The 24,348-nt window shown below is 42.9% G+C and overlaps 1 protein-coding gene across 11 annotated transcripts in view; it reads right to left on the bottom strand.

Annotated features, from left to right (window-relative positions):
• Positions 1-24,022, bottom strand: part of hivep3b (HIVEP zinc finger 3b) — a 36,473-nt gene extending 12,451 nt beyond the window's left edge. For 2 of the 11 annotated variants that reach the window (XM_078253285.1, XM_078253296.1), the window contains exon 1: positions 23,753-24,022. The gene's annotated coding sequence lies outside the window, so the exon portion shown is untranslated. Of the gene's footprint in view, positions 1-789; positions 926-1,426; positions 1,525-3,872; positions 4,004-4,417; positions 4,486-5,036; positions 5,083-23,752 lie in introns of those variants that run through there. The other 9 variants (XM_078253288.1, XM_078253289.1, XM_078253291.1 and 6 more) reach the window with 9 other exon arrangements.
• Between the last annotated feature and the right edge of the window lie 326 nt (positions 24,023-24,348).

The raw sequence follows: 24,348 nt of genomic DNA, 5'->3' as shown, positions 1-24,348 counted from the left end.
CCTTAAAATTTAGACTCCTTTCAATTTGAGACTTCTACTCAAAACAGACACATCTGATTCATATCTGACCCACGACCGGCCAGCTCTGCAGGAGTCAGAGCAGCTCAGGGCCAGATGGGTACCATCCACAGCACAGGCACCAACAGAAGAGACCACAGTTGTAGGGCAAGGAGTCAAAACAAATGTTGGAAATATAGCCTATGCTTATCTGATCTGGCACTAAAGCTGAAGGGGGTAAATGGAAGGGGTGCCGTTTTCTAGTGGATAAAGGGACTCAGCAGCAACTGGGTTTCAGTCTACGCCCCTCACACTCTGCGGTTATACCGCCACCAGGGTGCAGTGTTTATGAGGGGCCAAGAGTGGCTGCTTGTTATGAAGTCTGTTGTGAAAGGGTACTGTGAAAACTTTTATCAAGATAAATCTATTTTAATATTTCCCACTCACACACTACTAGAGAGCTGTGTTTATGAGGAACCAATATAGCTGATCATGGAGACTTGCGGGTACGACGAAATCTCCTCTTTTATCAAGATGTATGTTCTGTAATATTCCCCACTTACTACAAATCCTGCACTCCGTCTCAACTCGAGACACAGGATTCTTGTATCGTGGCCAATCAAAACACATTCTGGGAATAGATGGGGACAATCATAACATTTTCACTGAGCAGCCGTGCCCAACTGGTGACAGTTCCAGCACAGGCTCATCCAGAGTATCAATCACCGCTCAATACAGTACATTGACACTACTTGCGACCCCCCCGATTCTGTCAGACTCGGCAGCGCTTACTGAAGGAGGACGCCTTGTGTGTTCACCTTACAGCTGTAGATCTCTTTGATGGTGAAGACAGCGTGCACCACCTCTTACAGCAAAGAGCATACCAGGAGAGAAGATAACAAGGGACTGGAACTGATACAGAGCACCTCTGAAAGGAGATAAGAGATAGAAAATGTATATATGTTCTATAATATTAGAGATATGCATATGAAGTAGGAGTAAGAAAGAGTGCACAATGACGTGAGAAGACGTGGGGAAGAGAGAAAAGAATCAGGGATCCAGTGGCTAAATAAACAGGCCCAGCAGAAGACTGCAGCTCAAGGTGCCAGTGGTGGCAAAGCAGCACTGACAGATTTTTTTTAATGAGCCACACTTTTGCTCTCTCCATATGTCGAAAAAAACACACTGCGAAGTCAGCCTTCATTAGAGCTAGTTTACAGTGGGATAAAGAGAGAAAGAGAATCAGTCTTCCTCTTGGAAACTGATTTTCTTGACAGATTCTCGGCTCCATCTCCACGTTCCCCCACATCTGCTGAGCGCCGATCATCTGTTTAGTGTGTGTTTCTCCAAGCAGACCAATGCTTTGATTACAGCAGACTTTTACCATTAACACACAGCAATTAGGCAGCATAACTTATAAATAAATTACATTTCACTTTTCTGTGTTTTCATTTGCTGTCATCTGCTTGCTTTCTTCAGCTATACAGGAAGAATTTTGTATCTGGTGGCAGCCTTTTCTGTCTTGAACTGTTGAGCCAGAGAGACACATTACTCTCTAGAATTACATGTAGATAAGCTAGATCAGGAGGGAATGGAGTTTGCAAAGGTGTTATACATCAGATCCTGACTGAAGAGTTACATTTTAGAGAGAAAAAATAGATGACAATTAAAAAAAGTAAGAGAGAGAGAGGGCAACCAAGTTAGTAGAAGGTTGATGCTGTGCATAGAATGTAGCAGGATTGAGCAGGAAAGCACAAAGAGCTGTAATAAATGTCTTTGCTCATGTTGTCGGTTATCAGAGTGTAATTTTAATGATCTTTGGCATAGCTGTTGATGCAGCCCTTAAACAGGGTGATTAGAAGGTTTTAAGGTTGGGGAGAGCATTGCTTACATTATTCATGGCAGTCTAGACTGCCAGCTCTGAGCGGGGAAACACACAGTCAGGGGCTTGCCAAAAAGAAGGAAAGCCAGAGTCTGGCCTACATCAAGCCAAAACACACACACACACACACCCTACAGTGCACATACAGTGTACAGTACGATTCTCCCCAGAGCCACTAACACACAGCAGCCCTGAATCTACTCTGACACATCTTACCAGCCAATCAGCTGCAGTGCCCTGAGGTGACCTACCCTGAGCTGATCCTCCTGCTGTTAGACGAGGGGTTTTCCTTTCTCATCATCCTCATTCCACAGAGATGACTTGTTATCAACGGCGCCTATTACATGCAGCACTATGGGCTTATACAGTACAGACACTAATAGAAATCAGTTGACAATGACAAGACCTCAAGTAAAGCACATAGGTTATGTAAATTTGTCTAGCCTTATTGATGAGGGTGGAGCAACGGCGTTCTTTACTCTGCTCTATTTTTAGGCTGAGGTGTGAGCAGGAAGCCACTGATGCAGCTGTTAAACAGTGTTATGTTGTTTTGATTCGAGGTGTCAGATAAAAACCTCAAAGCTAATATTAGTAGCAGTTACAAACTGTGAACACTGGAGCATTTCACCCCCCTGGTTGTTCCACCTCCAGTATGGCATGACATATTGTATGATGCTGCACAGAGCAGTCTGGTGGCATACGGCAAGATTTGTTGTGTGAACTAGTTTCTGGTGTCTGTGCCTAAAATGTGATTAACGACCGGTCCTCAGAGAACAGAGAAGAGAATGAGTGAGGAAAGTGTGTGTGTGTGTGTGTGTGTGTGTGTGTGTGTGTGTGTGTGTGTGTGTGTGTGTGTGTGTGTACATGCAAAGCGGCTTTGTCAGCAGAAACAGGCACTGATGCAGGTACCTGAGGGAGCCCTGACACATGTACACACACACACACACACACACACACACACACACACATGTTGTCACACACACTGCCGTCACACACACTGCCTCCTTCCATCATCTCTGCTGTGTGTAATAAGTCGAGCAGTTCTACTTCTAATACTGTAAATCCCATAAAACAAAGATTTAGCTCAACTCCTGCTCAATACGTAGCAAAGGAGCTCTGCAGCAGTTTTACAGTTAAAACTTCATTATCATGCAGAGGAGAGTATGGCCGGGCAGAGTTTGTGTTCATTTCCTCATCAATACCCTGACGCATTTATGCAGCTGGTAATGACAGATACAAATATGGGCTAAACATTAAATTACCTGGTGCCCTGAGAACAGATAAACCCCCTTAAGTGCTTTCTAAAAAATCTGCTGTTATACCCCTCCAAACAAAACACACACACACACACACACACACACACACACACACACACACACACACACACACACACACACACACACACACACACACCTCTCTCTCTCTTCCCATTCCCTCTTACTGGCGGTAGCCTGGTGCAGGTTCCCATGGAAACCAGCCTACTCTGAGCAATGGCAGATGGAGAAGGAGCTGGAGGTCTAAATTTATCTCCCAGCATCCTTTCTGACTAAAGACGCACACTGGCAGCAGGAAGTTAGGAGGGGAAATGCTTGGCCTTGGCGTGCATTGGCCAGCTGGCATGACCCTTGACATCTAACCCTCTTCGAGTGACGACGGGTTGACATGACAGCAGATACACACATACAGTAACATCTGCAGCAGTTTAAACCGCAAGGGTCATGATCTCAATGAAGCAATACAACATTTGATACTGCAGGAGGCTCTGCAGCATACCCTATGTATAAGGCAAATGGAAAGTTAAACCACAGTCCACCAACACCAAAAACAGAGCTGTCGATCAAACCACAAATCCTAGAAGGTCACACTAACCATTTACAAAACCCCAGGAAGAAACAGTTTGGTTTGATAGTAAATGACTGGAAAAGAAAGAAACCCAGACAGAACCAGACGCCAGATAGGGCGTAAAACCTCAGAGGCCAACACTCACACTCACCCGGGGATATCACTGCTGTCAGTTAAAGCCTCTCGCTAAGGAGGACGCCTCCTGAAAAAACAACACATACCAGAGCTCTCACTCACTCTCAGCTCTGTGCGGGATGCAGCGGGATCGCGGGATCGTTGCACCTTAGAGGCGAGAGGGTGTAGAGAAGGATTGCACAGGGCTTAGATAAGACTGGCAGTTCACAACCGTCGCAGTGTTCACTTTGATTAAACACAAGCCAGTGAACTGCAGGTCAATACCGGCCTTCAAACAAACATGAGTGGCAACAGCAGAGCCGGGTAATGCACACCTCGAAGGCAGAAGATTGCACTGAGAGTTTTAATAATACCCCTGGCAGCAGAAAAAATCTGGTCCTTTTGGTGACATAATCAACTGTAAAAGCAAACTGACCACAACTTGGACTAAATTGCAGGTTACCGGGTTTTCCATCATTTTATTTGCGGCCAAGACATTCACGGATGGAAATCATCTTTTCATAGTCACTTAGTTCGTCAATTTAAATTATACAGTCCAACATTTGTCTCAGAGGGCTTTACCTCTGTTCGAAGAGGAGCTCTATCCTTAGACCCTGGATTCGGATAAGGAACAAATTCCACAAAGTTCCCTGAAATTCAGGAGAAAAAAAAAGAGAAACCTCAGGCAAGATCGACAGATGAGGGATCCCTCTTCTAGAACGGGCATTGAGTAGGAATCTTGTACCACAAGGGAGACTCTTTCCAACTTTAAATAAGTCTGTGAATTTGAATCATTGTATCATAATGTCCATACAATTCAGTGACACTCTTTGACATGCAAAAAACAACTCAGGTATGTTGTCCTTAAACTGAGTTTTTGACATTCAAAAACTTCAATCTTTTAACTTACAAAATCCTCCTCTGGGTGCTTAGGTGCTAGATTATAAGGTACCCAATGACAAATTAGAAATAAAATACGAACACCCTGGGAACAGCTGCAATAAGTTAATAACTAATTTTCCATAGCTGACAAGTAAAGTAATGAAAGAGAGGAGGGAGACTAGGGAGAGAGCGGAAGACAGAGATGGATTTAAATAAGACAGAAAGACAGAGAGTGAGAGGTGGGCACAGAGACAGAGAGAGAGAGAGAGAGAGAGAGAGAGAGAGAGAGAGAGAGAGAGATACAGACAGTTTAGATTACCTGACAGAGCAGTCTGGTCTTCCCCCTTAGAGACGCTTCACAGGCACTGTGAGACAAGCAGGGAGAGCCAAAGAGTGAGAGCGGATATGACTGTTTGAGTGGGTGTGTTGCAGAGAGAGAGAAAGAGAGAGAGAGAGAGAGAGAGAGAGAGAGAGAGAGAGAGAGAGAGAGAGAGAGAGAGAGAGAGAGGCTGGGGGTGAGGCAAAAAAGAGTGATGGAGAGAGGGAGAAGGGACGACAGTAAATGAATGTTTCTACTGTACAAATGTAAAGGGAGGAGTAGCAAGATGCGATAGCAAGAAGAAACTAAAAGCGACTCATATTCTCACAGCATGAGTAACCTCTCCACAAAAATCATGATGGCAATTGGCACATTTCTTATTGCAACCAAAGCGCAGGACAAGCAAAATCAAACAAAAACAGGTTCAGGACAGGAGCTGCTGTTAAACTCGCACACAATCAGCTGCTGGTGGCGTCACACTGGATAGGATTACAAACAGGTCCTACATGGGTTTTCCCATCACACAGAACCCTGAGGGCTACTCCTTGCAGTTATCACTTCCTTATCAGCAAAGTTATCTTATTGTAGTGGCGGATGAAGAAAAAAGCAGCAGGGACAAACCGCCTGTCTACAACAACAAGTTTTATTTACGTTAATCTTCCACTCTCAGCCACTGTGCTGCATCTGTAAATGAATTCCAGAGAGTCATCCATTCAAGCAAGCCCCCGCATTACGCAGAACTTGGGCTAGGCCTATCAGCGGTGCAACACGAGAGAGAGAGAGAGAGAGAGAGAGAGAGAGAGAGAGAGAGAGAGAGAGAGAGAGAGAGAGAGAATTAAGAATGAATGGAGGTCCTGCTGTTCTATAGAGCTTTGCCTCACTGGCAGAGCACAGGAAGTGTGAGTCACACGCTCTAAAATAAACACACTCACACAACAACGAGCCGGCGCACAGAACAAGTGGATGGCTGGGCTGCTGATCAGAAGTCAGGCAGAGGGAATATGGATCCACAGGCCAGCAACACGTGGTGGTCTGGGGGGCCTCACAGCCAGATGACGGGATGTTTCTCTCCTTCTCTAATTGATCAATTATATTTATTTTATTTTAGTTTATCTTTTCAACCTCATCTAACCATACACCTGCACATTTGCTTTCTTTATCAATTCGTCCCTCTGCTCTTCTCCTGTGCTGTTGTTCACATGTCCCCCTATTCTTTCTCCTCTGCTCTGTGTTTCCGCTCTGATTTCATTTGGTCCCAGTCAATAGGAGTGCTGTTCAGGACTTGGTGATTACCCCTGGCTCTGTGCAGCTGCTGGCTGACTGCTGTAGGGGGCTGTGCTGAACTGATGCTGGGCTCCTCTCACAGGCTGCTGGCTTTGCGGGCCGAAGCACTGTATTGTGTCTGCCTGAATGTGCTCATTGTCACCCTTTACAGCACGCACCTTCTATACTGTACTTCCCTGCGAGGGACCTTCACCCATCCGTCATCCCTTTGTCCTCTGTTCTTCAGACTGAGCGGTTCTGACGGGAAGGTTGGGGGGAGGCAGAGGCCTGGGAACAAAACTGCCACTGTGGCAATGATTGACAGGAAAGTTGCTCTACACAGACGCAACGATTAGCGAAGCCGGGGACCGGGCTGCAGACACACACAGTCTGGTTAGGAACTAGAGAGAGCTGGCAGGCATTACGTTGAACAGTCGTGCAAGCGCCAACAGAGAAGATAATCATTTTGAAGACTGGGATTAAAATGGGAAGTACAACGATTATGAAGGTGTGAAAGCAAGCTTTCAGGATGCAAATGGTATCCATATGCTACCCACTGGCCCCAAGCATGTCAGGCTCGCATTATGTAAAGCTGGTCTCATTTTCAGTTAATGGAAACAAGGTTTCCCCTGTGGTATCTACATGTTATCATTTCACATATATGACAAACACCTACATATACAATATAATGCAGAGGCAAGCAACACCTAAAATGTACACATCATGCTTTATAAGAAACTCCATGTTGTTTTGGAGCAGCCACAGACTATAATTTAGACCAAATGAATGGTTTGCGGATTTACAGACATACAGATGACATATTTTTGGACTTTCACCCTATAAACTGCAGACACAGGCAGTAAAATAGGCAAATATGGGAGTATGCAGAGAGGGTGCTCTTTGTTCTGAGGGTAGATTATTTCAGACGTGTGGTCTTCCAGTAAACTGACCCCTGTCTGTCCATAAGACTGTGGTATTATGATAGAAACAAAACCTATTTCAAGAGGGAGCCCACCTAGTGTATAAAAGCCACTGTGGCTGAGTATTGCTCTACCTGTTTGCATTTATAAAAAATAAAAAAAATGGGCTGAATGGAAACAGCATGCCAAACCACTAAATCTAAGTCATTACTTGGTTAAATGTAGCTGTATCATCACTTCATTCTCACACCACTTGAAAATGTAACAACATGAAACTTAAATGCATTTAATTTGACATAGTTTGTAAAAGTTTGACATAAACCTCATAACTTTTCTTCCAAGGTACAGCTTTCAGTTTGAGAAAAGACCATGACTGGATAGCACCAACAAACAGTGTTAGTGTGCGTTATTAAGCAGACAAGGGAGTATTGCGCAACTAATGTCATATACAGAACTGGAGGAATGTCTAAATGTTTTTGATATGATCCCTTTGACCGCGTGACTCTAGGGATGTTAATGTGGTCTGTCAGTTGGTTGGGTGGTCCACCACTTTGGTCCCGACTGAAATATCTCAACAACTATTGGATGGGTTTCCAAAAACACTTGTTTTAGATATTTGGATTAGGCATTGAAATATACATATGTATTTTCACACAAACATACACAGGCATAATACAGCTAATGGAGAGCGGTCTTAGACATGCAACCAACCGGCCTGCTAATGGAGTTGAGCATGCTAGTCTTTTGTTAATGCCAATCGATATGTATCCTCAGCAAATGTGATATCTGATCCTGTAAAACACTGAAAGACTGACCACCCTCTGTTTCACTCAGCATCTCTCTTTTTTATCTTGATGGGTTTCTCTGCCTCTCCTTTCTCTATTTATCTCTATTTCTCTGAGACACAAAAATGTAAAATCCCCTCTTTGCAGCCATTCTCCCCTCATTTAGTTCTCAATTTCAGCCTTGCAACACACTCTCATTATATTTTCCTTTTCCATGGTGCTGAAGCATTAATAAGCGTCACTGTCTTTATATGCAGCAAAGTAAACTTCATGTATATTATGCGGAAGGCTACCAGGAAATCATGTCTCCAGGGTTGCTGTGGGTAGTCATTATGGAAAGTAGCCTGGCCCTAAGTAAAGTCCCTGATTGGTAAGTGATACCATATATAGAGCTGATATATCATTAGCAATTTGCGACGGCAGTGTAAACCCAGCTATTTATACAGTATTAGTGTTTTCTGAGTCTTAAGCATTAGTTTTGATTCACTGCCTCAAAGGCACAATGGTCTTCTGACATGAAACAAACACATTAGGGACAGCAGCAGTGAACAAACAGACTCTAGGGCCTCACAGGGAGTTACTGTAACAGAGTTGAGACAGATACACAGTGTCTGTCAAAGAAACCTCATCTGCCTTTGAGCTCGACACCAAACATCAGAACGCAGCACGAGTGGTGTGCAAATGAAGTAAAAGAGTGACAAAGCATGGTGTGGGGGGTGTAGGGAGCAGGAGCAGATAAATATAGAAAGAGGAACTGACATTTTCAAAAGCTGTCCTCCCTGTGCCCACAAGTTTCAGTGATGCGTGGACGTCAAGATCACAGTGCAAATTCTCCCACACAGCTTATTGTACTTGTCGTTCACAGTCGGCTGTTATATTTGCTCTCTTAAGTCATGGTGCAACTAAAAAGAATGGGCTGTGCCTGTGATGGGGCGATCTTCAGTTAAGGTGATTGGAGAGGAAACAAATATGAAGCTCAACCTCAATCTTTTTTCGGTAGCTTAAGGTTAAAAATGTTTTGTTATTATCCAATGCAAACATGATATTGTATATAATACACACACATATATATATATATATATATAATGTGTATTTTTCGGAACCACAGAATTTAAAATCTTCCTCTACATGCCGGTAAGCTGTCATTTCAGTGCAGTCATTTTTGTTTTCACTGAAGTTATCTATTTCTTTATGAAGTCACCCATGTGGATTCCTCCCCAGTGATGGGAAACCCTGTGCTAGTTCCTCTTTCTGCAGCTGCTGAACTGCATCCTGTGTGAAGCTGCAGCAGGTACAGCAAGCACTGCTGTTACACTGTGCATGACCTGGCGCCATGCCTTATCTGCACTTCTCGGTAACCTGTAACTATGTGCATTCAAGCTGTTAAGTTGGAGATACTGGTGCTTTCAGCGCTGCCTGCACAAACACAGACACGGGGAAGAGTCAACAGGTGGAAGCTCAGCCTGAGTGTGTTCAAACACGAGGACCGGGCCGCAGAATGTATCAACACGGCCTCCGTCCCTGCCTCACTCTCTAGGCCTGGCAGAGGGACGCCCTTCTGATCAGGGAGTTTACTCAAAGCCAGGCCAGTCCAAGTAATTGCTACCCACAGTGACAAACAACTCCATTCAATCTAAGTGTCGGTTTACAGTTTACTCTCCCTCCTCCGCTGCTTGCCCCTGCTGCCCATTCTGCCCGGTGCCACGCTGCATTAGTGGCCTGTCAACAGAGGCTCTCCTGGCGCATCAACGCCTCGTCATCTGCCCTTCAAACCCAATGCACATATACAAACGCAATGTGCCATAACCCGTCTGTTTATGCGTTTGTTTCTCTGAGAGTGGAGGTGTGTGTCTGGGAGAGAGAGGGAAAGAGTGCGAGACAGAGAATAACAAGATAGAGGAGAAACCAGTGTGTGCAAATGCGTAGGACAGAGACAGAGACAGAGACAGAGACAGAGAAAGAGCTCTTGTACATGGTCATTTCATCTTCTTATTACATGGCTCTGACCTACAGTAGTGACTCTATCTGCCAACTGAGAAAGGCTGTCAAATGTGTATGCCGTGTGCAGCCTCTATATCTTGAGACTGCAGCTCCAGGGCTGAGTGAGACAGCTTATCAATCACACACGACAAGTGCAGCTAAAACAGTCTCTTAGCAAATCTGTTTGTGTGAATGTGTGGAACTGATATGCTGAATGTACAGAATACAAGTTAACTATAAACTACACTGAAGGTTGCTTACTGCATGCATATCATGTAGGTTTTTGTGTTTCTCTAAAATAATTGTGGACATCAATACAAAAAAGGGATCTGATTCTTGATTTTTTTTGGTTGCTGTACTTTCATATCTGATCCTCCCAAACCCCTGATGTTCCCAATATTTCTTCTAAATATACCCTTAAAGGGTTGGCTCTATTGCACCAGAACATATTTTCTAACTCTTTAGTGGTGTCTGTCTGGTCACGCAAATAGTTTTGGTTAAATTTTTAGATATCCGTCTGAGTCCGTCAATATTAACATTATTATCTCTTTACAGAAACAAGGACCTGGAAAATACCTTAGAAGCACCTTCTAGAAAATAAATAGTCCCTATGAATATTACTGTGTTCAATGAATTATCCATATAATGAAATTGTTCTTTTTGAAAGAGAAAAGTTGCTGTAGATTCTTTTTCCAAAGCAACCTTTCAATGCTGTGAACACCACAACAAAATGTGCCTCCATTGTATTGGTGGAGGTCGAAATCTCTGAGACAGATATCTCAAAACCAAATACACTTTGTGCATGGAAAAATACCAAAACATTCAGCATTATTTGGGTGAACAAACCCTTTAAGTTACAAACAAGTATATTTCTACAGTTTGCCAGTGTCACATATGTATTCTTCGAGCTTGTTTCTCACTGAACATGTTAAATCATCACGTTGCTTTCACTGAATTAATCTTATCTTCACAGTAGCAGTTGTCAACAGCAGAGTGCTAAAGATACAGAGCCTTACTGTACTGTAAACACAAGGTCGAGAAGGATTAAGGTGTCGAGATGAGTGTCAATACCTGCACGCTGCTTAGTAACAAAGCGCCAGGGACAAGCAAACATACACTGGGGTTCAATTTCTTTACCAAAATGTAAAGTTCCTGTAAAAAGAAGTTATTTGCTATGGAAAAAAAAAAGTTCCAATATAAAAAAATAAATAATTAGGGGACACCTTCATAAGTAAGTCAAACATGGCCCTCCCTATTGAAAAAACCAACTGGCCCACTTTGCGTTAGCAGACAGACAGAAATGTGTCACTGGCTGTACTCAATGTTGCTGGGAGGTGTAGTCTAGTCTGGCCACTAGGGAAGGCCACACCGCCTGGTTCCAGGGCACAGCAACAAACCGATATTCCTGCACACTGCTTCTGAATAAGTTCAAATACAGTACATGACACACACGTCATGGATGAACACTTTTTTGTCTCTCCCCCTGTCCAACCAGACCGTTCAAATTGCTCTGGAAGGTAAACGAGCCCCGAAGGTCACATGACCCGCATTAGGGGAATTAGCAGGGCATTACTTTAGCTGTCATCACCTCATAAAGCTCTGGTAAAAGGAGGAGAAACCTGACTCGCCACCTCTTTCTCTCTCCCCTCCCCCCCTCTCTCCCCACCAACATGCTCGTCCTCAGAGCTGCATCCTCCTGCCTGTGTGAGCCGGATCATTTGAATACAAAGCAGAGAAACAAAGACATCCTTAAAATAGAGATGCTGTGGCTTTCAAAGAAGCACACTGCAGAGACACAGTAAGAAAACAGAGAGAGAGAGATAGCGAGATGAGCAGGCTTATGGCAAGAAAGTGAGACACTGTATCGATGTAGGATAGGTGGCTGGATACATTGATTTCCTGTTAGTTCTTGCCCGGTTACGTACAGCCGACTTGTCATCCAATACAGGTTGAAGTACTGTCTCTGAACATGCCCTCAGCCAGGCTTCACTGGCTTTTCTGTATGGATACACACACATTGGATCATTATGTTACCTCAGAGAATGTTTCCCCACTGAGAATATTTACTGTAAGAGCTTTCTGTCATGCCAGGTTACAGGTACAACATTTTCTCACCGAAGAACTGCAGATTGGGTGTCAAGCAGTTGCATGATGAAGCAAATCACTTCAATTATCAGTACTGATTGTGTACTACCTGTTTAAACCTGCTGTAAAGCAAGCAATATACAGTAATTGACAGCTGGAACCACATGCCTATTATAGTAATTTAATATTGCCTTTGTGGTCAGCGTGGTCCAGTACACCCTGCTCCAGATGATTCAGTGGTGCACCTCTTTTATGTTTCTCTTTCAAAAGCCAACACAATTGAACATAAAAAGAATTGGAGATGACTTTGATAGGAATGTGTATACGTATATGAAAAGTATTATTATTACTTTCCATTTTAACCACAAACCTTTCAAACAAACTGCACAATTGTACAGCTTGCTGTTTAATGGGAGTAACTCAATTTACAGTATCATATAGTCATGTGTTCAAACTGATGTATTGCTTTGCTGATTTGCCCGCCAACTGAGGATAACTGAATCCACACTGACGTTTGCCAAAGTAATAATATTTTGAGGTTGGAACACAATTTTATTTCAAGCCATTAAAAAAATAAATATGTGGACGCGAATAAAACAAAAAAGTGTTCCATGGTTCTTGATTTCCTCCAGGTTAAAATTCCTCTATATTCCCTTCACAATAAAGTCTTGTCTCTGAAACACTGACTTTACATTCACACTGTAAGTGATATAATCAACAAGTCACTAGAAGTTCATTCATTTCCTAGAGAGCTGGAGTGAAGTGAAAGCTGGATGACATGCATGTTTAACAAGCTTGTCAGCTGACATTTTGTGGTCAGCAGCTGTAGATTCAGACAGGTTCAGTTAGGCAGTTTCTCCTGACAGGCACAATCAAAGTTTCCACGACGAAAACAGTATTTAGAGAACAGCTGAATCCAAATAAATGATTGAAAGTTATTTAACTCTTTTTCATTAAATGTGTAATTATTAAGAGTTAATAAGTGTCTTTAATCATGCTATTTTAACTTAAATATGATGAAGCCTTATAAAAAGGAATAAACATTAAACAGTATGATTTCCCTTTTTAAAGTCATTACATTGATGGAATTTAGGCTCATCATAGTCCAAATTTCATGAGTAAAGAGATGAATAAATCAAACAGCTACAGCTACTTCAGCAAAGCCTAAAGCTGACAGACTAATGGCATAACTTTCTGGAAGAATAGAAATGTGTTTATAGTACATTTAAATAGCAGATGGGACAATCATAAGCCTTAACCCACAAAACTTAAACAAATGGCAAGATGTGCCCTCCAGTGAGAGCGGAAATCTAATCTAAAGACAAAGAAAATCTAATCTGGGGACAGCAAGTAGGATAACTTTCATCGCTGAAGCAGTCCGACTACAAATTGAACAAAACTCAAACAGTGCATACCATCAAAGTTAACCGGCATCTGAACAAATGCAACAAAGTGAAGGAGGTATACTGAAGAGTGAGCTTACCAGCTAAGGTTTATGATTGTGGAGAGAAAGTAGTGTAGATCAGGACTGTTTCAGATTCAGTGAGAACCCTCCCTGGGTTTTACACACACATGCACACGCTACCAAATACACAAACTGTCACAAACACAACAAAATCACATTAGGCAGGTCTTGGCAGACCCGGTATTGTCAGCCCACAGTGTTCACTTTGCTCATTGTGGTTTGGCAAGACTCAACAGGCATTTGGTTGGAAGAGACACCATTTCACTCGGCTGTAAGAAGGATGATTGACAGGTCTGGCCTTCCCTCAGACATCAACATAAGTCTCAGTTTAAGGTTCAGTTGGTGTCTGGATATATATTGGCTTTGTTTCTATAATATAATATGGATTATATGAGAAAAACGCTACAAACTTGCTAGCGTTGAGTCGCTACAACAGAAAGTATGTTACTAGATCAATACTAAATAAAGTCAATGAATGTTACGAGTAGCAATATTTAGTGACCGAGAAGTATAATGAGTTACTGAAATAATATTATTTTCATGCTAACAGTCTACAGCCATGTTAGCGCCTCCATGAGGTTGTAGTCAGGCAAAGCAGTTCTTTAAGCTAAAGTGTAAAATGCTATCATGGTAATGTTTAGCGGGTAATAATGAACATGTTCCACATCTTAGTTTAGCCTGTTAGCATGTTAACATTTGCTAATTAGCAGTAAATACAAAGTCCAGCTATCTTTGGTTTAATACCAAGGTAATAAACCAAAGTATTGGACAAATTGAAGTTTTGACCTGAACGAGGCGCTAGATGAAAAGTCATCTGCAGCAGATTTTAGGGCAATTCATCCCATACAGTAGTTGTCAAGATAGTTCACTCAAAATGAAGCATGTCAACCTCATGGTAGCACTAGATGAAAAGTCAAGGGATCACTAAAGTCAGTAGGTTTTATCATTTCGGAACAAGTCTCAAAATGTTATGGCAATCCACCCAATAGATATATTTTAGTATGGCCTTAAATCGTGGACCAACTGAAAGAACCACATTGCCATCCACAGAGCCAGCCCACTAGCATGAAATTACTGACATTAGATAGAGGATAGAAATAAATACACATAATAAATATCACCCTCAGACTAAAGGCCTAGTCTGGCTTTAGAGAGATAACATTTTTGAAAATCTTCATAAAGACTTGTTTGATGACACAGACTAGAGTAGTAAAGACTTGGCAGAATACAATGAAACACACTGTTCACCATGAAAAACTGCACTGAGGATAATCTGATAACACTGTAGTTACACAGAAAACCAATAAACAGTGCATTACACAGATTGATGGAATGAAACACTGATACTCTCTGCAAAGCAAACTACATCTTCTGAGTTGTTGCAGCTGCACTTAAGCAACAAAAGAAGAGTGAAAATGTCACCCTCTTCCCAATCCTTCAGGCCACTCCAAAGCCATTGAGTATGCCATCCAACCTATGACTTGTGTATCTGTAATGCTGATAACAACATGACCAATCATGCACGCCAAAACACACAACCATGACCAATGAAAGAAAGACTGTTGTAGGCTTAGCAACAGGGACAGCTCGTTCTCACATGACCGGAGACACCATCCATCTCACAGGCGGACAAAGAAACATTATGCTTTTACACTGATAAAAAAAAACTCCCAGGGAATTTAGCTCAAGAAGTTCACTCAAAATGTACAATCTTGTTACACCACTTGCCATAAAGACAATTTTGATATTGTGTAATCACACAGGGCATATTTCTTTTCTTTTTTACACCTGCAACAATGTATGTGTGTCTCATCTCTTTTCGCTCAGCAACAAATTGATTTCTCTACTCTACACCCTCCACTCCCCCTCCTCTCTCTCCAAAACTCTCACTAGGGTTTCTCCTGATCTCTCTCTTCTGTGTAATTTAGCCACTCCCACAGTAATGGACACCCTACTCAGGGGCAGCGAGTGGGAACCCAGCCCCGCTGCTCCAGCTACTGTACTCTCAAAGACTCCTGATCAGCTTATCAGATAGCTACATATTCACTACTCCAGCTTTAGTAGTGAGACAAAGAAAGAGAAAGACAGTCCTGGAGAACAAGGAAGAAGAGGAGTCGAGGGAGCTGAACCTCGGCTGGTCACATGCTTTCAAGCCGTGCAGCTCCTGGTCTCCTTGTGGGCGCGGGTGTCAGAGTGAAATATGTCGTTCACCCTGGGGCCAGAGATGCACCAGAAGCACCATGTGCCCAACCTACCACAACCTCCTTCTCCCTCCCCCTAGCTTCTTCACTGGCCCGGCAAGCTGTCAATCAGCTGACATCGGGGCAAGACTGGGTCCCTAAGAGGGCGGAGTGCCATTAAGCATATTACAGTTGCAGAGTGTTGATGAAAAATCAAAGTCTGCAGTGACTAAGCTGGGGTTGCTCCCTAGCACTGTGCTGACGGTGCAAAGCAGGGAAGAAAGGGGAGGAGGTGGGGGACTACCTGGGTGCAAACACTGGGACTGCTGACTGTTTGAGGTTGTTGAGGACGAGGATTACATAATAGAAATCACTGTAACATCGCCAACGTAGGAAGAGCTTCCTACAGCATTCTCTGTCCTTTTCCTCAAAACATAATGCCACCAAGCATTTCAAAGTCAAAGCTTTTGTCTCAGTTATGGCTGTAAATCCTAATTCATATAAAATGTATAATATCCAATTAGTTTAACTTTACTGTTATATGCCTCTAGTCCAGTATGTGCTGGGATATGCTGCAGATCCAGGATAAGAGGGTACAGTATAGAAAATGGATTGGAAATGGATGTGCGGGACTTTAATGTGTTAGCCTTAACTATTTGCCTTCATTCTGCTTCTTTCCCCGGCTTCACCCACAAGCCATCCATCCTTGCTCCCCCGAAAAGTGTTGAGAACCTTGGCTTTAGCATCCAGCAGCAGAGGATAAACATGTAGCCCTGTGACGAGCGGCACTCACTTTTTTCAACATCTGTTTATTTTCTCAATTACACCGGGGCGAATCTGTGTCCGTAGCTCTGTGTGACAGACCATCTACAATATCAAACAAACCGTTTTCTATGCCTTCCATTCACAAGTTCCTTTAACAGAGCGATTCATACTGAGCAGCACCATCACCTGACCATTAATCTACAGCTGTTAATCCACCGTGACAGAGTGACAAATGTGACACGGGATTACTTCACTGAGACTGCAGGTTGCAGTGCATTGTGGAGCTTGATCCTGCCTGAGGTGATTCACCTGCTGTCATGCCTTTCATTTGACTGAGGCTGGTAGATGAACTCTGTCTCATCAAGGATTATTAGGATTTTGAGACAGACATCTAAATAAGCAAATACAGGTTAATCTTAGACTAACATTAAGATCAGGAGTAGACTGCGGTTGCTCAGCTGGACCTATGCTTTGCGATTTCGCTGCATTCTGAGATCTCAGCAATTACACGAGTGGGTATAATGTTATCATAAATTATAAAATCAATGACCAGAGCTACAAAAATTAAACTAAGTTGTAACAAATCACAGTTTTCTGTTTACTAATAATCATATATACTTAATATATTTTTGCTGACTGTTTTTGAATGCTATGCAGTTTTAAATGTTTGGATCTATTATACAGCTGGTTTCTGTTCACCTGTGATGAATGCAGACTTGAAATTCACAATGAATGACACAACTCAAGCATGTTTCAACATTCTGCTAACATATCATATTGTAAATGCTGAGAATAGTTACCGAAATTAACATTTCTAAAACAGAGCAGCATGTTTAGCAGAATGGTTAGTTGTAATGTGAAGTATAAGTGATTTGTAGTAAATGAGCTAAACATGGAAAAACTACTGAAATAATCCTTTAATTGGGCCTCTGTTTATTTGTATCTGCTGGGACAGTACAGTCTGTTCACTTGATGCGACATACTGTAGAGCCAATAGGGCTGCAACTAACGATTATTTTCAGTGTTGATTAATCTGACGATGATTCGTTTGGTCTATGAAATGTCAAAAACGTAACATAACTTGTCTGGCCAAAAGTCCTATTATTTATATGGCAAAGAGAAGCACCAAATCCTGCCATTTGAGAAGCTTGAACCAGGGAATATGTAGCATCCCCTCCCCCGAAAAAATGACTTAAACAATCCCAATGAATTTTCAAAATTGTAATTATTTTTCTGTCGACTGACTGATTGATTAATCGACTAATTGTTTCAGCTCTAGACTCAAGTTACTCACAGACTTTGGCATTGGCTGACTGCATTACATTCCTTGTCTTTACTCTCTTCCTGTCACTGTTGCTGTCTCGATAAGAAAATGCATTATCAAATAGGGAAACCCCCACATGTTTGCTGAATTTAATTAGCCATGTGCCGTGTTTCTCAGAATCATTCCCCAGTAGTATTTAGCCAGAGAACCAGTGTGCTTTGCCAAGTTTAGGCCTACACTTGGTGATTCTGATTGATTTCATAAAATCAAACTGCTTTTTCCCCATCTTATGCAGGATAATAGCCGGCTTTAAAAGACCCTTCCACCACTTTGGCACAGTACAAATGTACCGTAGTGTAGAGAGATAGGTTTGGCAGTGCTAGACTAGAATATGACAGGCACTCTGATTGTATTGAAGTACAGTGGTAGCCTGTGTTCTGTCTAGAGCAAGCTAGGAAAGTTGTCTGTAGGAATGCTCATGCAAATATTGTCCTTCAATTAGGTGAAACAGACGCCCTCGCTTAGGTGCTGGATTATGGAAGCATCAGCAAAAACCTCGTACACATAAACAGTCACAGAATATATATAAACATGCAGAGACATACCTACACAGTGTACGCAAACACGTCTTGTGTAAAAAGACGTGTTTTTTTGCAGTGTGACATCAAATGGAAGACAACTGCGAAAACTGTACCCTTTTAAAGTTAGTTTTAACCTCAAACAGGATGTCAGCACAGCATCAGTAGCTTCGCAAAACCTCAACAAAAATGAAAAATGTTACCCCATCGCAACACACACAGACCAAAATCTGTAGAGTTGTGTGCCCTTTAATGGGGTGAGGAGCAAATGACCTTCCCAAGTGATGGCAGTGGACCACACAGCTGCATAATTAACAGCATCTAAAATCAGGTGTTCTTTATATGACCTTACCTGACAATGTCAGCGCACAGCTTGCCTACAGGGACTAGGTGGTAAATAACAAATGCACATGCATGTGTGCCACTGCACAGCACACATACAGGCCAACTTGTTTCAGATATTTTGTATGTTAGATTATGGATCATATATCAGAGTATGGCCCAGAATATCAAAAGGAGCATGCTTCAGAGCTCCCCACAAGCCAACACATCTCATTGCATGAAGACACGCCAGGTACGAGAGCGTTCCTCAAGGCTGAACATGGCACAACGCAGACTGACAGCACTGTGAGAGAGACAAAACACATCTGGATTCTAGTGAAGGCTGTTCCACAGATTTCACAGAGCTTTATAAAGAGTGCTGCTAAAGGAGGGGGTCCAGGGGTTAGTTCAACCGCTCTGCTTCAGTGACAGTGACATGGCCAGGGAGGATTGTGCTGGAGCATCGCCTGCTGCCTTGATTAAGCCCTCCCCCCTTACAGAGCAGAAATCCCCTCGAATCCTCACTCGCACTTACTGCAGGGACGCTGTACACGCTGAGACAAAGGACTCCAGAGGAGGAGGAGAGGAGAGGAAAAAGTAACAATAGAGGAGGAGAGCGAATGTAAAGAGAGGAGAGGAAAAGAAACAAGAGGAGAAGAGAGGAGAGAAAAGGACAGCAGAGGAAAAGAAACGAGAGGAGAGAAGTCAGAAGGAGAGCAGAAGAAACGAGAACAGAAACAAGAGCAGAAGAGAGGAGAGAAAAGGAGAGGACTGGGAAAGAAACAAGAAGAAAGGAAACAGACAAAATGAGAGGAGAGGAGAGGAGAAGACTTTAAAGAGGTATAATAAAAACAACAAACAAAAACTGTCTCTCTTCTTCTCCTTCATCCTCTCAGACACACACACAAACACATATACATATCTATATATACACATATATATATATATATATATATATATATATATATATATATATATATATATATATAGATATAGATAGATATATATAGAGAGAGAGAGAGAGAGAGAGAGAGAGAGAGAGAGAGAGAGAACCAGGGTTTACACTGGTAACCGAAAGTTTACTTTAGAGGTGTTAGTTAATCAACACAGATGAGTGTGGTGAATAGACACCTGGAGACTGATCTGTGCAGATGCAGTGTGTGCTGAGGGGTGTGGTCAGAGGGGACCCAGAGAGAGATTTGGAAGAGGCAGAGATATCTAGTCGTGAAATATGATTCCTCGCCTGCATCAACGATCAATGCGCACACTGGGCATGCATCTATAGCTAATCCTTCAAGGCAACACAGAACCCTTACTAGAGAGCTACATGCCTGACCTCCTGAAGGTGAGGTTTAATTTCTTCATTCAAATATAAATATCCAGTAATTGAGAAGCTACTACGTGTGTTATCACTTCTTCGGGCAGTCCCAAGCAGCCTCTCCCTCCCAAGTGTTACACAAGCCTCACCAATGAGATCCTGGCTGAGCCCTTCACATACATACCTGTGGTAAGCAGCGCAGAAGCTTACAATCACTATTGCACAACACTGGCCACTGTGGAAAGTGAACACCTGCACAAAAATGCCCTCAATGTTGATACAAGAAGAACACTGATTATAACATATACAGAAGAGAACAATAGAAAATGCTAATCTATTCAGAGTGACGCATGACGGCCAAGTAAAATGTTGGAGTGATGTAATAAACTTGTGGCCTATTTCGAGGGCAGGATTACCCCTTGACATTCCAGTTGGCTACCACCTGTGCCAAAGTAGCTAATGATTAACTCTTATGAAGAGGAGTGTTTAATTGAGAAACATCTCTGCTGTGCGTCCTCTCCATGTCAAAACCTGTGCCGCCTGTACATCATTGTCCACATATATCATTACATGACCTGGACCAGGCAGGCACACAAACACACCTATACAGTCCAGACCATTGCTCTCTGGCAAACACGAGGAAATTCTATCTGCATTTAAAGGGGCAGCCAACACAATGGCCAATAAAGAGGTTGAGTCTTGGCCAGACACTGACAGACATCCGCACCACCGACACACACACACACACACACACACACACACACACACACACACACACACACACACACACACACACTGACCAAATGACAAAAAAGCAAAACCACTGATTACAGGGACAACAGGACTAAAAAACATCTATTCAGGATACATTAAAATGCAACTGATTGCATGCAATAAAAATATTAGGCATTTGTGAAGTTGCCAGACTGGCACTCCTGGCATCCATTTTGCATTGTGTGTGTGTGTGTGTGTGTGTGTGTGTGTGTGTGTGTGTGTGTGTGTGTGTGTGTGTGAGTGTGTGTGTTTGTACAAGTGTGTATCTAAAAGTCTTGTTCCTGGTTCACTCCGGTCTCCCAGCACTACAGTGGGTCTATTCTTCTTGGGTGCTTCAGAAAACAGAATTAATGACCATCAGCAGGGACATGAAAAGGTTGTGTCCACCAGCCACCAGGATTTTACAGCCTTCACTCGGTGTGTGTGTGTGTGTGTTTATTTTTTCTTGTAGGAGACTGATAATGCCATCCTTCTTGCATGCTCACGCAGAGAAAAGAAAACTTTAAACATGCTCACACATGCCATTTAATACTTTGTGTAATCTGTCAAGCCAACAGTCATGCGTGAATCAGAACAGTCTGCAAACTGACACACTTGTTCACTTTTTCTTCAGGGTCACACTATCTGTGTAACACCTAAGAATTTCACATCAAGGGTTCAGACTAAACTGTCGCTTTTACTTGTGAAAAAAAAAATACTGTAGATCATTGCCTGATCCTTTGCTCCAGTGTGGCCGTGGTTATCAGACCTTGTTATCTGCATGAGGTGTGTCTGAAGGTCTGAGCGGGAACTCCACACGTCCGCCTCGCTGCCGATGGCATCTCATGCATTTAGATCAACACGTCGCCACCTGCATGGCTGACTCAGTGTGAGAGATGGAGAAGTGGAGTGGGTATGCAACGTGAGTGAAAGTAGGGATTCTGTATGAGGTGTTGAGTGCTTCTGTTTTAATTGGCAGAAAACTACCTTTTTCCATGTAGTGTGTTGCTTGTGCCAGGAAGAGATACACACACACACACACACACACACACACACACACACACACACACACACACACACACACACACACACACACACACACACACACACAAACCTGCCTGACTAACTGACTGAGGTCTTCACTAATTAGTGTTAGTGCTGAGAGAGATGTTTGAACAATCTCATTGCACGTCTACAGCTATACGATTCTGAATACCAGAGCTTTTTGTAATGAATTGGCACTGCTAAGTATGAACACAGGTTGTTCATATTCACTTCCAGCTTTAAAAAGTAGTAATTACTCTTTACAAGCCACCTTCTAAGATTTCAGCCAAGTTACAATGGTATAAAAACATCAAAGTAGCGCTGACTAGCTTTTATCCCCATCCATGTTTAAACCATAAATGGCAGTAATCTCCAAAGCCCAGATTCTTTTCAATGAATAAAATGCTTCACAATGTCAAACAATCTTGGAAATTTGCAAGGAAATGGAGCAGCGCTCTCCTTGGGTGCCTGCTGAGCTAGCACCTTTCTTCAGCAAGCACCACAAGTGATCTTGATCCAGGCCAGAGTGGAGCACTGTAAGGCTGCCACTTTGTGCTGATTCAATAAGAAATAATTGCATATTGGCCTCTCTCCACTCATCTACCTTCACCACCATGGTCTGACACTTTACTGTATTTCTGTGCTGTTACAGTAGAGACCCAGCGCTCGGGGAAGGACACTGCAGCATTGCTGCTATTGTTATTTTTTTACCATCCACATTCCTTTGGACTGGATGTGGAGATGCATTGAGGAGATATTGAACCTCCACTGATATAAAACCGTATTTCTCAGCAGCACCCGGCTTTAGGGCAGACAGCTGCGTAACGACTGTGGTCTTCATCTGCAGAAAGCAACACTCTTCAAGTGCTATACTTACCTCACTTCCTGTCAAACTGGCATTAGAGACACAAAAAGTTAAATGACTTTGCCTCGTGTCAAACTTCTTAGTTTCCTGATTTCTTCACCTGATGTAATATCTATATGTTATACATAATATATGTTATATCAATATACTCACAGTCATGCTTAGGGACTCAAGCTACTGAGAGTTAAGAGCAGTTGATAATTAGATAGATGGATCAATAGATAGATAGATAGATAGATAGATAGATAGATAGATAGATAGATAGATAGATGAAAGGTTAAAACTACTGCTAAATACTCAATGTGACTTCCATTCTCTGTTGGGTATGTAGCTACAGTATATGGGGAATGGGTTGTGAGGACACTATTTAGCATAATAAACATGTCAGACAATACTCACACAGTCATCACACAGTCATTCATTGTGTCTGTATGCAAAAGTCATACTGCAATATTATTGTCATTATACGTAACTATGACTGTAAAGGTGAACACTGTGTGGGAAGTATGACTATAACAAGTCAAAAATAACAGAGGGACTTGACAGTTGGTTAACTTCACACATCTATCATATTACAGTTGAGTACAAAAGCATGATGTCATCCCCTAAAAAAATGGCAAGTGTAGGTGTAGCCCATTACAAATAAAGTAGGCCTACAAAGTTTACAGTCCTGATTCGGGAATCTGTGTGACAGTCCGCACTGTTGCTCTCCTCAACCGGTATGCTGTTAAGGACAAACGGGTTGAATGAAGGTATGAAGCATATGCTGTCAGCTGTGTGTGCAGCGCCACCGCCGCTACTTCACACACACACACACACACACACACACACACACACACACACACACACACACACACACACACACACACACACACACACACACACACTAGTTTAGAGTCTCCAAAATCCATCTGAACTGACTGCTGCTGTGAGCTCATCTTCGCCTTTTTCCATCACATACCATCATAACACATTACGAGGCAACTCAACTTCATGACACACTCTTACTGTAAAACACGGGTAGGATCCTGCGCTCAACTTCACACCATATCACTCCTCAACTTGACAACCGCAGCAACACAACGGAAACTAAGCAATAAAAAGGCAATAATATTATGGTTAATATTTACCAGCTTGCTACAGTACGGGCGCTGCAGCCATTTATCCCGTAGCGAAAGGGCCAGAAGTCCGCATTTCCTGGAATGCGATGCTGGATAGATCTGCTCTCCGTGCCCGCGTTTCTGGGAAGGGAGAGCCGGATGGGCTCGGGGTGCTTCCCACTGTTGTGTCAGACCGGACAGCAATGCCACATTCAGCTGATCGCCACAACAAAACAACATCTCGCCCTACGCAAAACACACTCGGCGGCTCCGCACGGCAGATCCGATGGGCGCCGCCCCCCTCTCAGCCTCCACCAGTGGGCTGGCGCGTCGAGCCCGCTGCGTGAATAATCATGAGGTGGCAGAGGCAGCCATTGGTTGAAAGGAGACGTTTCCTGGTTAATGCTATTAATTCTAACTAGCCAGGCAACCTCATTGCCCTGAGCTGGTTTACTTCAGATTTCTCTCTGATTCTGCAGCAATATTTCATCTCCACCGACTCATACCGCCACACAAACGCTCCTGCTACACCACAATATATGAATAGCCTACCTAAAGAGATGCTGACATTGCATCACATACACAAGAGATAGGCTATTTAATGGAGGTCAGGATCTGGGGCCACA

Source organism: Sander vitreus, chromosome 6 (genome assembly GCF_031162955.1).
Source record: "Sander vitreus isolate 19-12246 chromosome 6, sanVit1, whole genome shotgun sequence".
Lineage (NCBI taxonomy): Eukaryota > Metazoa > Chordata > Actinopteri > Perciformes > Percidae > Sander > Sander vitreus.
The sequence above is the reverse complement of the archived record's forward strand: the minus strand, read 5'-3'. Positions and strand labels throughout refer to the sequence as shown.